This window comes from Sapajus apella, unplaced genomic scaffold (assembly GCF_009761245.1).
Source record: "Sapajus apella isolate SASKATOON/1434 unplaced genomic scaffold, GSC_monkey_1.0 scaffold35, whole genome shotgun sequence".
NCBI lineage: Eukaryota > Metazoa > Chordata > Mammalia > Primates > Cebidae > Sapajus > Sapajus apella.
This window is the reverse complement of record NW_022436975.1, coordinates 18,735,624-18,753,459: the sequence shown is the minus strand read 5'-3', so window position 1 is coordinate 18,753,459 and position 17,836 is coordinate 18,735,624. Positions and strand designations below refer to the sequence as shown.

At 39.9% G+C, this 17,836-nt stretch overlaps 1 pseudogene; it reads right to left on the bottom strand.

Annotated features, from left to right (window-relative positions):
- Positions 1-12,781: 12,781 nt before the first annotated feature.
- Positions 12,782-13,280, bottom strand: LOC116563397 (annotated as a pseudogene).
- Positions 13,281-17,836: the final 4,556 nt, after the last annotated feature.

Here is a 17,836-nt window from a genome sequence, read left to right as displayed (position 1 = left end):
AATAGAATTCATGCCCTTATGAAAGAGGCATGAGGCTTGTTTGCCTCCCAGCCCCATCCTGTGAGGACACAGTGAGAAAGCACCATCTGTGAAGAACAGGACCTCACCAGGCACCAGATCTGCTGGCACCTTGATCTTGAAATTCCGGCCTCCAGAACAGTGAGGAATAAATTTATACTGTTTATAAATTACCCACTGTAAGGTATTTTGTTAATAGCAGCCCAAATGGACTAAGACAGAAATAAAATATCAGTAGATATTAAGAAGAGATGAAGAGATTAAATATTTTTCTGCTGATATGATTGTATTCTATAATAGCATATGATTGTATGTTATAATAAGAGTACTTTTTAAAGATAAATATGCAAAAATATAGCTTTATTGTATACTAGGAGTAAAGTGCAAGAAACAGAAATAGAAAATATACTTTGTAATATGGTTAAAATATATAATATGTAAAACTTATTTCTAACAAAATACTTATTTTAATATAATCATGGTAGGCTGGGAGCAATGTCTCATACCTATAATCCCAGCACTTTGGGAGGCCAAGGCAGGCAGATCACTTGAGGTCAGGAGTTCAAGACCAGCCTGGCCAACATGGTGAAACCCTGTCTCTACTAAAAATACAAAAATTAGCCAGGCATGGTGGCATGTGCCTGTAATCCCACGTACTGGTGAGGCTGAGGCAAGAGAATTGCTTAAACCCAGGAGGCAGAGGCTACAGCAAGCAGAGATCACACCAGTACTCTCAGCCAGGTGACAGAGCAGGACTCTGTCTCAAAAAAAAAAAAAAATATATATATATATATATATAAGCACAAGCTATTATTAGTGATCATATAACAAAATCTTAAAAAGAGGGTCTTTATATCATAAAAATACTTGATGGAAAGGGCAAAAGAGATTTGCCTTGCAAACACTAAAACTTAATACAAAGCCACCCTAATCAAAAGAATATGATATTACCAATAGACAACTATATTATTGTAATAGAATAAACAGCCAATACAAATGTATATGTAGAAATTCAATACCTAGCAAATGCACTATTCAAAGACAGAGAGGAAATGAGACTTCCACTTCAGGCTATGATGGAATAATATGGATTGGATTTAGTCCCTCATCTTAAACAACCAGATAAACAGATCTGGCATATGAAACAACAGTTCTTAGATGTGTGATTCCCAAGAAAGGTGAAATAAACGATATGAGACCTATGAGTTGAGGAAGCTTGGCACCCAAGGGCAATAATTCAGAAAAACTTAGGTTTAGATGGCTCCTACCACCAAACCACTGGAACATTCTTACTTCCTCTGTGTTAAACAGTCTGAGGGGGCACTGGGTACGGTGGCTCATGCTTGTAATCCCAGCACTTTGGGAGGCAACAGTGGGCAGATCACCTGAGGTCGGGAGTTTGAGACTAGCCTGAACAACATGGAGAAATCCCTTTTCTACTAAAAATACGAAATTAGCCAGTCGTGGTGGCACATGCCTGTAATACCAGCTACTCAGGAGGCTGAGGCAGGAGAATCACTTGAACCCAGGAGATGGAGATTGCTGTGAGCCAAGACGGTGCCATTTCTACTCCAGCCTGGGCAACAAGAGTGAAACTCCATCTCAAAAAAAAAAAAAAAAAAAAAAATTCAGTCTGAGGGGGCTAAGTACAGAGTGCTATGTATACAGTGCTAGTTATCTACTCTGACTTGGAAGCCATCAAAGAAGGCTTCATAGAAGACATTTCTAAAAGTGTCCTGGATCCTAAGAAAGGTTTCACTAAGGAAGGAAAAGGAAGTGAAACGGAAGAATGCCCCAATCAGGAACAACATAATGAGAAAAGGCCTGCAGACAAGAAAGTGTGCTGTGTGCTTAGACAAAAAGCAGTTTGTTGTATATGGGAATGGGAGATAGAGGAAGGGAGATAAAGGGACTGAAGGTACAGGAGATAAAGAAAAACGGATAGAAATGGTTTCCTGAGAAGGTATGAGATATAGAATCCAAAACACAGATAGTAGCAGATGATGGACACCTTTTCTGTTGTACCAGAAAACCACAGTAGGCACAAACGTGGTGCAGATGAGTTTGGACGTGTTTGGGCAAGAGGAGGGTTTCTTCTGATGCCTACTCTATGCGGTAAAATGTGAATTCATCTGTTGGGTGGTAGCATCAGAGCTAAGGAAGGAGAGAATCAAGGGTCCAGAGGAGACTGGAAATCAGTTTCATAGAGGCTCCAGCCTGGCTTGTGTGCAGTTTGTTTCAGCAATATTCCTGTGTTAGGCTGTTCTTATGTTGCTATAAAGAAGTACCTGAGACTGGGTAAATTATATAGAAGAGAGGTTTAATTGGCTACAATTCTGCAGGCTGTACAGGAAGCATGAGGCCAGCATCTGCTAGGCCTCTGACGAGGTCTCAGGAGGCTTACAATCACGGCAGAGGTGAAGGGGGAGCAGGTGTCTCACATGGCAAAGCGAGAGCAAGTGAGAGAGGAGGAGTTGCCATACATTCTCAAACAACTAGATCCCGCAAGAATTCACAATCATGAGGACAGCACGAAGCCATGAGGTCTCTGTTCTCTTGACCCAAACGCCTCCTATCATGCCCTACCTTCAACATTGGAGACCACATTTCGACATGAGATTTAGAGGGTCAACATCCAAACCATATTAACTCCTGGTACTGACAGCAAATGAACCATAGAAATGACACCTGAACAGAGTAGAAACCCTATTCCCCAGGTTTCCCTATGCCACTTTCTCCCTCTTCAAGTGTCAAGCAACATCCACTCAGTTTCCAAGGGTTCTGAGTGCTGTAATAAAGGAGACAGACAGGTCAGTAATTCCCAAGGCTTTTACATGAAAGAGAACCTCGGGTACATGTACTGCAGTAGGCAGTGCTGGCTCGGAATTCTTCGTCTCTCCCACATCCCTTTAACTTATCTGTCCCTCCTTCATGGAGAGAGATGATTTAATCTGGTGGATTCATTTTGAAAGTCATGTTCATTTTCTGCTGTTAAATACATTACATAGTGCCTTTCTTTCTTCTGTGTATTTTCAAACCAATTTTATTTTTTTATTTTTTATTATTTTTTTTTCCCATTTATTTATTTTATTGCATTTTAGGTTTTGGGGTACATGTGAAGAACATGCAAAATTGTTGCATAGGAACACACGTGGCAGTGTGATTTGCTGCCTTCCTCCCCATCACCTACATCTGGCATCTCTCCCCTTGCTATCTCTCCCCAGCTTCCCACCCTCCACCCTCCCTCCCCTATTTCCCCCCAACTGACCCCAGTGTGTAGTGCTCCCCTCCCTGTGTCCATGTGTTCTCCTTGTTCAACACCTGCCTATGAGTGAGAACATGCAGTGTTTGATCTTCTGCTCTTCTGTCAGTTTGCTGAGAATGATGGTTTCCAGGTTCATCCATGTCCCTACAAAGGTCCCTAAATCATCATTTTTGATGGCTGCATAATATTCCATGGTGTATATGTGCCACATTTTCCCTATCCAGTCTATCGTCGATGGGCATTTGGGTTGGTTCCAGGTCTTTGCTATTGTAAACAGTGCTGCAATGAACATTCGTGTGCACGTGTCCTTATAGTAGAACGATTTGTAATCCTTTGGATATATACCCAGTAATGGGATTGCTGGGTCAAATGGAATTTCTATTTCTAGGTCCTTGAGGAATCGCCACACTGTCTTCCACAATGGTTGAACTAATTTACACTCCCACCAACAGTGCAAAAGTGTTCCTATTTCTCCACATCCTCTCCAGCATCTGTTGTCTCCAGATTTTTTAATGATCGCCATTCTAACTGGCGTGAGATGGTATCTCAAAGTAGTTTTGATTTGCATTTCTCTGATGACCAGTGATGATGAGCATTTTTTCATATGTTTGTTGGCCTCACGTATGTCTTCTTTTGTAAAGTGTCTGTTCATATCCTTTGCCCACTTTTGAATGGGCTTGTTAGTTTTTTTCTTGTAAATCTGTTTTAGTTCTTTGTAAATTTTGGATATCAGCCCTTTGTCAGATGGGTAAACCGCAAAAATTTTTTCCCAATCTGTTGGTTGCCGATTCACTCTAATGATTGTTTCTTTTGCTGTGCAGAAGCTGTGGAGTTTGATTAGGTCCCATTTGTCTTTTCTGGCTTTTGTTGTCAATGCTTTTGGTGTTTTGGTCATGAAGTCCTTGCCTACACCTATGTCCTGAATGGTTTTGCCTAGATTTTCTTCTAGGGTTTTTATGGTGTTAGGTCTTATGTTTAAGTCTTTAATCCATCTGGAGTTAATTTTAGTGTAAGGTTTCAGGAAGGGGTCCAGTTTCTGCTTTCTGCACATGGCTAGCCAGCTTTCCCAACACCATTTATTGAACAGGGAATCCTTTCCCCATTGCTTGTTTTTGACTGGTTTGTCAAAGATCACATGGTTGTAGATATGTTGTGTTGCCCCCGAGACCTCTGTTCTGTTCCATTGGTCTATATCTCTGTTTTGGTACCAGTACCATGCTGTTTTGATTACTGTAGCCTTGTAGTATAGTTTGAAGTCTGGTAGTGTGATGCCCCCCGCTTTGTTCTTTTTGCTTAGAATTGACTTGGCTATGCGGGCTCTCTTTTGGTTCCATATGAAGTTTAAGGTGGTTTTTTCCAGTTCTGCAAAGAAGGTCATTGGTAGCTTGATGGGGATAGCATTGAATCTGTAAATTACTTTGGGCAGTATGGCCATTTTCACGATATTGATTCTTTCCTAACCATGAACATGGAATGTTTCTCCATCTGTTTGTGTCCTCTCTTATTTCCTTGAGCAGTGGCTTGTAGTTCTCCTTGAAGAGGTCCTTTACATTCCTTGTTAGTTGTATTCCTAGATATTTTATTCTCTTTGTGGCAATTGTGAATGGAAGTTTGTTCTTGATTTGGCTCTCTTTAAGTCTGTTATTGGTGTATAGGAATGTATGTGATTTTTGCACATTGATTTTGTATCCTGAGACTTTGCTGAATTTGCTTATCAGTTTCAGGAGGTTTGGGGCTGAGATGACGGGGTCTTCTAGATATACAATCATGTCGTCTGCAAATAGAGACAATTTGACTTCGTCCTTTCCTATTTGAATACCCTTTATTTCTTTTTCTTGCCTGATTGCTCTGGCTAGAACTTCTAATACTATATTGAATAGCAGTGGTGAGAGCGGGCATCCTTGCCTGGTGCCACATTTCAAGGGAAATGCTTCCAGTTTTTGCCCATTCAGTATGATATTGGCTGTTGGTTTGTCATAAATAGCTTTTATTATTTTGAGATACGTTCCATCGATACCTAGCTTATTGAGTGTTTTTAGCATAAAGGGCTGTTGAATTTTGTCAAAGGCCTTCTCTGCATCAATTGAGATAATCGTGGTTTTTGTCTTTGGTTCTGTTTATGTGGTGAATTACGTTTATAGACTTGCATATGTTGAACCAGCCTTGCATCCCCGGGATGAAGCTTACTTGATCATGGTGGATAAGCTTTTTGATGTGCTGTTGCAATCGGCTTGTCAGTATTTTATTGAAGATTTTTGCATCTGTGTTCATCATGGATATTGGCCTGAAGTTTTCTTTTCTCGTTGAGTCTCTGCCGGGTTTTGGAATCAGGATGATGTTAGTGTCATAAAATGATTTGGGAAGAATTCCCTCTTTTTGTATTGTTTGGAATAGTTTCAGAAGAAATGGTACCAGCTCCTCTTTGTATGTCTGGTAGAATTCAGCTGTGAACCCATCTGGACCTGGGCTTTTTTTGGGTGGTAAGCTCTTAATTGTTGCCTCAACTTCACACCTTGTTATGGGTCTGTTCATGGTTTCGGCTTCTTCCTGGTTTAGGCTTGGCAGGAGGCAAGTGTCCAGGAATTTATCCATTTCTTCCAGGTTTATTAGTTTGTGTGTGTAGAGTTGTTTGTAATAATCTCTGATGATGGTTTGAATTTCTGTGGAATCTGTGGTGATATCCCCTTTATCGTTTTTTATTGCATCAATTTGATTATTCTCTTTTTTTTTTATTAATCTGGCTAGTGGTCTGTCTATTTTGTTGATCTTTTCAAAAAATCAGCTCCTGGATTTATTGATTTTTTGAAGGGTTTTTTGTGTCTCTATCTCCTTCAGTTCTGCTCTGATCTTAGCTATTTCTTGTCTTCTGCTAGACTTTGAGTTTTTTTTGATCTTGCTCCTCTAGCTCTTTCAGCTTTGACGATAGGGTGTCAATTTTTGATCTCTCCTTGCTTCTCATGTGGGCACTTATTGCTATATATTTTCCTCTAGAGACTGCTTTAAACGCGTCCCAGAGATTCTGGTATGTTGTGTCTTCATTCTCGTTGGTTTCGAAGAACATCTTTATTTCTGCCTTCATTTCATTGTTTATCCAGTCAACATTCAAGAGCAAGTTGTTCAGTTTCCATGAAGCTGTGCGGTTCTGAGTTAGTTTTTGAATTCTGAGTTCTAACTTGATTGCACTGTGGTCTGAGAGACTGTTTGTTACGATTTCCGTTCTTTTGCATTTGCTGAGGAGTGATTTACTCCCAATTATGTGGTCAATTTTAGAGTAGGTGTGATGTGGTGCTGAGAAGAATGTATATTCTGTGGATTTGGGGTGGAGAGTTCTGTAAATGTCTATTAGGTTTGCTTGGTCCAGGTCTGAGTTCAAGTCCTGGATATCCTTGTTAATTTTCTGTCTGGTTGATCTGTCTAATGTTGACAATGGGGTGTTAAAGTCTCCCACTATTATTGTGTGGGAGTCTAAGTCTCTTTGTAAGTCATTAAGAACTTGCCTTATGTATCTGGGTGCTCCAGTATTGGGTGCGTATATATTTAGGATCGTTAGCTCTTCTTGTTGCATTGATCCTTTTACCATTATGTAATGTCCCTCTTTGTCTCTTATGATCTTTGTTGCTTTAAAGTCTAATTTATCAGAGATGAGAATTGCAACTCCTGCTTTTTTTTGCTCTCCATTTGCTTGATAAATCTTCCTCCATCCCTTTATTTTGAGCCTTTGTGTATCCTTGCATGTGAGATGGGTTTCCTGGATACAGCACACCGATGGGTTTTGTCTTTTTATCCAATTTGCCAGTCTGTGTCTTTTGATTGGGGCATTTAGTCCATTTACATTTAGGGTTAATATTGTTATGTGCGAATTTGATACTGCCATTTTGGTGCTAGCTGGCTGTTTTGCCCTTTAGTTGAGCTGATACTTGTTGTTTCTTTATATGTGTAGAGCCTCTTTCAGGAGCTCTTGTAGAGCTAGCCTGGTGGTGACGAAATCTCTGAGTACTTGCATGTTCCCAAAGGATTTTATTTTTCCTTCACTTATGAAGCTTAGTTTGGCTGGATAGGAGATTCTGGGTTGAAAGTTCTTTTCTTTAAGGATGTTGAATATTGGCCCCCATTCTCTTCTGGCTTGTAGGGTTTCTGCTGAGAGATCTGCTATGAGTCTGATGGGCTTCCCTTTATGGGTAACCTGACCTTTCTCTCTGGCTGCCCTTAGTATTTTCTCCTTCATTTCGACCCTGGTGAATCTGACGATTATGTGCCTTGGGGTTGCTCTTCTTGACGAATATCTTTGTGGTGTTTTCTGTATTTCCTGGACTTGAATGTTTGCCTGCCTTGCTAGGTTGGGGAAGTTTTCCTGGATAATATCCTGAAGAGTATTTTCCAGCTTGGATTCATTCTCTTCGTCGCATTCGGGTACACCTATCAAACGTAGATTAGGTCTTTTCACATAGTCCCACATTTCTTGGAGACTTTGTTCATTCCTTTTTACCCTTTTTTTTCCAGTCTTGCCTTCCCGTTTTATTTCATTGAGTTGATCTTCGACCTCTGATATCCTTTCTTCTGCTTGGTCAATTCGGCTGTTGATACTTGTGCATGCTTCACGAAGTTCTCATGTTGCGTTTTTCAGCTCCATCAATTCACTTATATTCCTTTCTATTTTGTCCATTCTTGTTAGCATTTCGTCAAATCTTTTTTCAAGGTTCTTAGTTTCTTTGCATTTGGTTAGAACATGTTCTTTAAGTTCACAGAAGTTTCTTACTACCCACCTTCTGAAGTCTGATTCGGTCATTTTATCACACTCGTTCTCCCTCCAACTTTGTTCCCTTGCTGGTGAGGAGTTGTGATCCCTTTTAGGAGGAGAGGTGTTCTGGTTTCGGGTGTTTTCATCCTTTTTTCGCTGGTTTCTTCCCATCTTTAAGGATTTATCCACCTGTGGACTTTGTGGTTGTTGGCTTTCAGATTGGGTCTCAAATCTTTCAGATTGACGGTCTGTTTGTTGATGATGAGGTTATTTCTGTTTCTTGGTTTCCTTCTGATAGTCTGGCCTCTCTGCTGTAGGTCTGCTGAGGTGCACTCCAGGCCCTGCTTGCCTGGGGTTCACCTGCAGCAGCTGCTGAACAGCAAGGGTTGTTACCAGTTTTCTTCTTCTGCTATCTTTGTCCCAGAAGGATACCCGCCTAGTGTCAATCTGATCTCTCTTTTATGAGGTGTCTTTTTGGATATATAGGGGTCAGGGAGCTGCTTGAGGAGCCGGTCTCTTCTTTATAGGAGCTCAAGTGGTGAGCTGCGAGCTCTGTTGTTCATTCAGAGCTGCTGGGCAGGTACTTTTAGGTCTGCTGTAGCAGTACTCATAAACTGCTTTTTGTTCCCAGGTGCTCTGTCCCAGGGATTTAGGGCTTTATTTATGAGTTTCCGTTATGCTGCTGCCTTCTTTTTTTTTTTTTTTTTTCTCTCCTTCAGACCTGCCCAGCCCAGCAAGGAGGCAGCCTAGTCACTGTCGGCCTATAGCAGCTTTGCTGAGCTGCTGTGGGCTGCGCCCCGCTGCCGAGTGAACTTCCCTGCAGTCCTGTTTATATGGGTGTAGTTAGAACTGCTTTGGCGATGGTGGCCCGCCTCTGTTGAGGCGGAGTCTCTGCTGTGGCGTGTTGCCTTGGCAACGGCGGGCTGCCTCAGCAATGGCGGGTTGCCTTGGCAACGGCGGGCTGCCTCGGTAATTGCGGACGCCCCTCCCCCACAGAGCTGGACCGTCCGGAGTTCAGCTGCACTTGCTGTGAAACTCTCAATCCAGAGTTTCTGGTTGCTGTTCTTTTGTGGGGGTGGGACCAGCCGAGCCTGATCGCCTGGCTCCCTGCCTCAGAGCCTTTTTTAAGTTGGTGTTCCAGTCGCCTGTTGAAGAGGCGCCGGGGTCTGTTTGTTTTCCCCTGCGGCCACTCACTGCACTGGCTTAAACAGTGGCACTGAGGTTTGTGGCGCTTTTTTTTGTTTTTTTTTCCCCTGGAATCTACTGTCCTGGTTCTCTGCTCAGTCCCCTTTTTGAGCCAGCGTATGGGCGACTTCCCGTGGCTCCAATCGCCAGCCTAAAGGGCCCCCGGACCGGTGTATTTTGTACGGAGAACCGCGGCTCCGGGGCGCCCACAAAGCAGCCGCGCAGGGCAAAGCAGCGGCGCCGGCCGGCACAGCCGCGCTGGTGACCTGTGGAGCACCTCCACCTGGGGATTTCCTAGTCTGTGGGCAATAAAAACGCGGCGTCCACTCACCCTCTGCGCTTTCACTGGGAGCTGCAATCCTGATCTGTTCCTACACGGTCATCTTGGATCCAAATCCTCAAACCAATTTTATACCTATTTTTATAGCTTATAGAATGTTCCTAAGTGTTAATGTTAATAATGTGTCTGTATTTTCCAGAACGAATCTCTCATAGTATGACTCATTTAAAGATTTGTGTAACTTACTACGCAGAATACTGAAGGCAAGGATTATGTTGACGTCACTAAAACTTGTATTCTACAGGAGCATTAGACAGCCAGCAGTGTGTTAATGAAACTCTGAAAGAGAGGAAAAAACAAAGCTGGATGTGGGCTTTTTCTAAGCATCTTACAGGATAAACGAAATAGACCATTCAGAAGGGCTAGACAGTGTTTCATGTCTTCTGTTCACACTTCACTTTTATACTGAAGACAGAGGTGGAGAGGGATCGAGAAAACTGAAACAACAGAAGGAAAGCTGGGATGGAAGGCTCCTTTTACTTTCCTGACATAAATATTTTTGTTCACCATTTCAAACAACACTTTGGAGTCAAAATTACAGCAGCTTCTCGATTGTCTAACTTATTTTAAATTGTCTAAGGAGCAGAATCAGAAACTGTTCAGGCCAATGGATAAAAAGGTCATTTTTTTGTATGTGCTAACATCAAAACTGATGAGACCAACATGGGGACAAGCAACAAGAAGAGTTGAAATCTAGATAGTTCTGAAAAATCTGGATGATTTGTACTCCATATCACTTAGGAACTACTATCTGTTGAGAATCTGTGGAAATTCTAGGGAGTTTTTAAGAGTTCAATTTTTATTAAGAGTGATCAGCAAATCTGAGAACCTGAATTAGGCCTATCTTATGATTTTCCTAATTGAAAAGAATAATTTATTTTCACTCTTAACTAAAGAATGATTAAATTCCATGTCCGGCGTTGTTTTCCAAGTTAAAAAGGGATCCTCGAGAGAAAGGAAATACTGAAGGATGAGCCATGTAATCAGTTATTCAAATGAATAACTTTAAAGTCACTGGGCTGGGCACAGTGGCTCATGTCTATAATCCCAGAACTTTGGAAGGCTGAGGCAGGCAGATCCTTTTGAGCCTAGAAGGTCAAGACCAGCCTGGGTAACAGGGCAAAACCCTCTGATACAAAGATTAGCTAGGCATTGTGGCACACACCTGTAGTCCCAGCTACGCAGGAGGCTTAGGCAGGAGGATCACCTAAGCTGGGGGAGTTCAAGGCTGCAGTGGTCTGTGATCAGCCAGTGCTCTTCAGCCTTGGCAACTGAGCAAGACCCTGTCTCAAAAAAAAAAAAAAAAAAAATTATCCGTTAACAGTCACTAACGTTCCTCAAAATAGTATTATTCATAAACAATATTCTTTCAAAATAGCCTTTACAGGACAATACATGTTTATTCAAAGTTTAGAGTTAATACCGCTAATGTTCTTCAAACAGTGCCTAGTTCTTGTTTTAGCACTATATAATGGTTGCCAAACAAAATAAAATAAATATTTCTTTATTTTATTATGGCTAAGTATCCTTTTGGCTTATTTCCATGTCTCCCCAACCACAGACTCTAAAGATTAAAATATTGGTGTTTCATTAAGTACAATGTTCTTACTGTGCTTTAAAATCAAAATATACCTCAACTGTAGTCACAACAAAGGATGTTTATGTTGACTTAAATTCCTAATCTTTATGAATAGAGGAAAGCATTTTTCACTTTCAATTTTTTTTTCTGTAATTCACAAAGGAGAGAATTATTTTTAATGAGATTGATGTGGTCTTTGAAATTTTAGTTTAAGGCATTAGAGAACATATCTGAGAGCTTCTTTAAGGAATCTTTAAGGCATACCTAATACTTAGCGCAAGCTTTCCTTTCTTGTAAAAAGTTTGGAGAAGCTATAGTCAAATTAGATGCCATGGAAAATTCATGCTTCAATTTGACCAGAAATTTCCAGTCCTGGTACAACAGTCACAAGGAATACTATTTTCATTAGACTCTAAGAAAAATTTGGGAGGGATCAAGTGTGGGAGTTTCTAGTGTGTGCTTGCTGGTTTTTAACCAAATATGAAGATGACTTATGAAGTTGCTTTAGGCATTTTTCCTGGGCTTCTCACTAAAGCAGGGATGAAAGCATATTTGGGAAGTCCAGATGATTCTTATTTTTCAAAACTTGAGTCAATTGGCATACAAGTCTCCTACCCAAGGCGGGGGCTGGAGGTGGGGAACAGTATTCATGACACTAAAACTCGCCGTTCGGTTTTCATCTCTCACTCTCTGTATCATCCTTATCACAGCCATATCTCTATCGTCTGCAACTGCCCCAAACCCCTAATTCTTTGGTACATGCAGTTGAGCTTTCCTCCGTTTTATGTAATGATTTACATAATGTGCTGTATGATCGCAGTCTCAGGGCAGGTCCCCAAGTTTTCCCTGTTCCGTCTGATTCACCCTCCATAGATTCTCCTTTACACAAATGTAAGGCCACCACTGCAGTCTTCCCAAGGGACCTCACCTGTCTTGCATCAGCTGGTATGGTCTTCCTTGCCACATGTCTTCTTTTGTGACAAGGAAAATATTAAAATATTACTGGTTACCCATATGTTTCGACCCCACACACATATATAGAGAAGATAAAAGAAAATAGTAGATCTTCCCTCAAATCAAAATGAAATGTAGCAATGGCAATCTTGACACCATTAGAGACAAAAACTGGATAAAACACCAATGTAGAAACTCAATGTACCACTCAAATCTTAAAAGACTCTGGGGCCAAAGATTTATTGGTATATATATGTACATAAGTAGTGTATTAATATACTTTCAAATATAGTAGATATTTCATTCAGGCTAGGCTGGTGATACCAACATATCTATTTGCAAGTAATGTTTGTGTTTTAAGTAAAGGAACTGTATTTAATATATTTGTTTTATGACAGAAATGAAGTTAATTTAGAAGAATCTTACTTCCTAATGAATGTGTATTTGGTCTTTGGTGGTCCTGGGTGGGTGGGTTAGGGTGTGTGTGTGTGTGTGTGTGTGTGTGTAATACTGTTTATGTGTTATATATAAAACTTGACCAAAGATACAAAATGTGTTTATTATATATATATATATATATACACAAACATAACTTTTCTATATAACAAATGTATATATATACATACATACAACTTATCTATATGATAGATAGATATATAGATATATTTTTTTTATGGTGAAAAGATATACATATATTTAGAATTAGCCAGCTGGACTCAGTTTAGATGATCCCAATTTTGTTGGCAACATCCAAAGCATCATAAACAGGAGCCAGTGGAACATACGCCTTCTTCTCTCCATCAGGCCGAATCAGGGTGTTGACCTTGGCCACATCAATGTCATAGAGCTTCTTCACAGCCTGTTTGATCTGGTGCTTGTTGGCTTTAACATCCACAGTGAACACAAGTGTGTTGTCTTCTGTCTTCTTCATGGCGGACTCAGTGGCCAGCGGAAACTTGATGACAGTATAGTGGTCATTTGTTTCTCCTGGGGGCGCTCTTCCGAGGATATCTGGGCTGCCTCCGGAGTCGCAGTGTCTTGGGCCGCCGGAAGGTTGGTGACGTGTGGATCTTCTTTTTTTTGTGGCTGTGGACACCTTTCAACACTGCCTTCTTGGCCTTTAAAGCCTTCGCTTTGGCTTCGGCTCTAGGAGGGGCAGCAGCTTCCTTCTTCGCTGTCGGCGCCATCTTGTGAAAAGGGTCATATATATCTATTTAACACACACACACACACACAACACATACACACCCCTTAGGAATGTAAACCCAGACAAATAATCTTACCTTCTAACTGGAGTAAGTAAAACATTTATGGCATTATATTTTTTTGACATAAACTTTGCACAGTGTCATTCTCCTGTCTTAAACAATGACAATCAATTCAATCCCCTCGTGTGAGCTTTTGCATGATTAAATCTTCATTTTAAGATGAGTTCAGTTTATTAAAATCTCAAGTAAATTGAATTATTTAGAAAAATTGACCTTAGAAGTAAAGACTTCTTTCCTCCAGACTTGTGAATGTATACCCAGAATTAACATTAATGGGAATTCTCAGACTTTTCAAGTGAACAGCCCCCTGCAAAGATGTAGGAGGGTAACTCAGAAAATCTCAGTCAGAGCCACTTTATATTGTTTTCTCCAATTAAAGGCTAAAATTGCACTTCTAAAATGATGGGTGTTGGGAATAAAAACGTTTACATAGAATAGCTTAAAGCAAGCAGCATAATTTGCAGAAAGTAATAAATAGAACTAAGAATAAAATCATGTCTTTTGTAGATACATGCATTATAAGGCAAACAAATGCATTAAAATTAAAATATCATTTTATGGAAATGAGTTTTTCTAAACTGGTAAGCGTACTGTTCCAAGAAAAATATTTCAAAGGCATACTGCCCTACATGATTAAAATTCTTTACAATTAAAAATCTCTGTCTTAAAATATTCTTCAAAGACATTGCCAGTCAAGAAATCCCCCTGGACTCCTTGGTGACACTTCTCATTTTTTTCAGTCATAGGAAATTACAATAACAAAATACAACAGAGCCCACACATGTGTTAGCCACTTTTGCCAGTAGGTCCTCAATTGATGCAAGATGTGCCCCTTGGAACATGGGGGAGGGGCAACGGAATGCAACCTGCAGACTCAAGCACCAGCTCTAGAGACAGAATGGTAACCGGGAGCAAGAAAAGTGAAACAGCCAATGTTTATGCATTTTAAAGTTTAGGTGTATAAGTGAGTATGTTTGTGTTATGGGTGTATTTTGTCTGGGCACAAAGGTACTCAATAAATATTGGTTGAATGATCACTTTTTGTTTTACAAAATAAGGGTCCCTCAAGAGACAGAACTGAAACAGTCACTTCTCAAAAAGTAGCTTTCCTATTAATGTAATCAGGATCACAATAAAAGGCCTGTTTACTCGGTTTTCTCGATATATGTGAAGATATAAATTCACCTATTGAGAGAAGCGTAATGCTTTCAATGATACCTTCATCATCAAACATTCCAAGTAGTACCAACAGCTTCAAAGTATTAGATACATAAACTATTCCAGACATTGTGGGAAACACTGCATGGAATTCTAGCAGCAACCCCACGTATCACTCCATTTTACAGATTAAAAAATTAAAGTTGTACCCAAGTTCCCAGAGTGAATTGGTAGCAGAGCTGGGTTTTATTCATGTGTGCCTGACCCGAAGCGATGTTTGTTCACCTATACAAAAAGTTTTTAGAGCGGTCCCCTGACCAGAGGCAATAGCATTATCTGGAAACTTGTGAGAAATGCAAATGCCTAGGCCCTGTCCCAGATCCTCTAAACCAGAAATCTGAGGGTAGGGCCCAACAATTGATTTCTTAACAAGTTCTGTGGGTAATTCTAATGCCTGCTCAAATTTGAGAATAACTGCATAGTCTATGCAACTTCTAACACATACTATCATGTTACGATTGACTGAATATATACAAATGTATTAGGAATGATTCGAACTCTCTAGAACTGCACAGGTTAGTCATAGTTTACAAAACATCACAGATATCCTTGTAAGTGGCAATACAATAATTTTAATAGTGCCAAATCTAGAGCTGATTCCGATCACTTTTATTAGCATTTTAAAAAGTGAAGAGATTAACTCTATATTAGTCAGAATTGAATTACTGAATTGGGCTATCCAGGATCTTTTTTTCCTCTCTGTCGCCCAGGCCTGAGTGTGGTGGTGCAATCTCAGCTTACTGCAATGTCTGCCTCCCAGGTTTAAGTGATTCTCATGCCTCAGCCTTCTGAGTAGCTGGAATTACAGGTACACACCACTGCACCCAACTAATTTTTTGTACTTTTGGTAGAGACAGGGTTTCACCATGTTAGTAAGGCTGGTCTTGAACTCCTGACCTCAGATGATCTGCCCACCTCAGTCTTCCAAAGTGCTGGATTACAGGCATGAGCCATAAGCCTGGCCCAGTATCTTTCTTTTTTAATGAATTATGAGATGAAAATGAAAGTTAAAAGATAAACATAATTATGAAATTAAAATTTTTTGTTAACCATTGTTAATCAGTTGAACTGTTGACTGACAAATAGATATCAGCTTATGTATAGATGACTAAGTTTCTTTAGATTTGTTTTGTTTTGTTTTGTTTTTTAGACGGAGTTTCGCTCTTGTTACCCAGGCTGGAGTGCAATGGCGCGATCTCGGCTCACCGCAACCTCCGCCTCCTGGGTTCAGGCAATTCTCCTGCCTCAGCCTCCTGAGTAGCTGGGATTACAAGCACGCGCCACCATGCCCAGCTAATTTTTGTATTTTTGGTAGAGACGGGGTTTCACCATGTTGACCAGGATGGTCTCGATCTCTTGACCTCGTGATCCACCCGCCTCGGCCTCCAAAGTGCTGGGATTACAGGCGTGAGCCACTGCGCCCGGCCTACATTGATTGTTATCAGCCGTAGTCACTATGTGTAGTTAACCATTCTAAAATCTCTTAAACATATTTATCTATTTAATTTAAAATAAGTTATTTTTATATATTGTACAAATAAACACTTATCCCTAAATTGGTAAAGAATAAACAGAAATATACAAGTATTATGATAAAAATAAATGTTGCAATTTTAAGAAATCATGTCATCTAGGCCAATACCAGCACTTCATAAATAAGAAACACTAGGTTCATTGAGATAACATGAACTTGCTAAAAATAGCATAATTATTACCTCATACATGATTAATACTTGTTATAGCTAGTTTCCAAGGGTGTCATGTAACTAATTTCTTCTCCCTGAATACACATGCTATTTATCAAATGAAGAAGTGAGATGGATTTACTTTCCCTTTGTCTGAGGAAGCCTTTATTGGTTTTCAAGGATACTTTCATTAGATATAGAATTGCCCTCAAGCACACTAAAGATGTAATTCCATTGTCTTCTTTCTTGCATGGCTTCTGGTAAGAAATCTACTGTAAGTTTTATTACTGTTACTCAGTAGATAAGTCTTCTCTGATTTCTCCCAACATTTTCTCTTTGTGATTTTCAGCAGTTTAAATATGATGGCCTTGGCTTATTTTTGTTTTTGTGTTTGGAAGGTTTATTTACAAAGTCATTCTTCACAGATTTCACTGAGCCTCTGAGATCTATAGTTTGATATCTGTAATTTTGAAAGTATTCCAGACACAGTTTCATTAAATATTTCTTATGCCCCATTCTCTCTTCCTTCTCCTTTTGGGATTCCAAGCATGTATATGTTATACCATTTAATATTATGACTTGGCTCTTAAATGCTCTGTTTAGTCTTCACTTTTTTTTTCTCTTTATGTTCCAGTTTGAGTAATTTCTAATGACCATCTTCAAGTTCACTTATTCTCTTCTGGGCTATTTGAAGTCTACTAGCAAGTCCATCAAAGTCACTTTTCATTTCTTTGACTGTTTTTTGACTTCCAGGATTTCCATTTGATTCTTTCTTACAGTCTCTATCTCTCTGCTGAAATTGCATATCTGATTTGGTGTGTTTCTGTTCCATTAAAGCCTTTAATAAATTAATTTGTAGTTATTCTAAATTCTCTCTCTAATAGCTCCAATGTTTGTCTCATATCTGAGTCTGGCTGTGAGCACTGACTTTTTTTTCTTCTTGGACATATTTTTTCCTTGCCATTTTGCATATTCCATAAGTTTATTGTTGAAATCTGTCATGTTGTATAAGATACTGAAGTAAATAATTTTTGAAGTTTGCAGTGAAGAATGCCTTTCCTTCTGCTAGACTTTAAGAGTGGGAGTTTGTGTTAATCTAGTCAGAAGCTCAGCTACATTTGAAGTTTGTTATTGTTATGGTTACCCTCAGTGAAGTGGAGCTTCAAATCCCTCTAGTGATATCTTCTGTTTATGGCATGGGTTAATTGGTCAATGAGTTTTCTCAACACCTGCTCTCTACTTGGTCTTGAGTTTTCTCTTTGTACTGTTTTTTTTCACTGTGCATTGCACTGTTATTTGTATTCAACACTTGTTAGGGTGGTGGTCAGGGTGGGTGGGTTATTTCTTTCTGATGCAGTGATTAAGCCTCAGTCTTAGGCAGGTGGTGTGAACCTGGGTCTCAGGAGTATGCCCTTTAAAGTATTCCAGCATCTTCTTCAGATGTAATGCTGGACCTTGCACATATTTTTTGCCCTTCTCCATTGGCATTTTTTTTTCTTGTTTCCCTCTCTAACCACAGTGAGTTTTCATGTTACAGTGAGTACCCCCATGTTACAATTTTTATCACCCTTCCCCTATTGATTAAG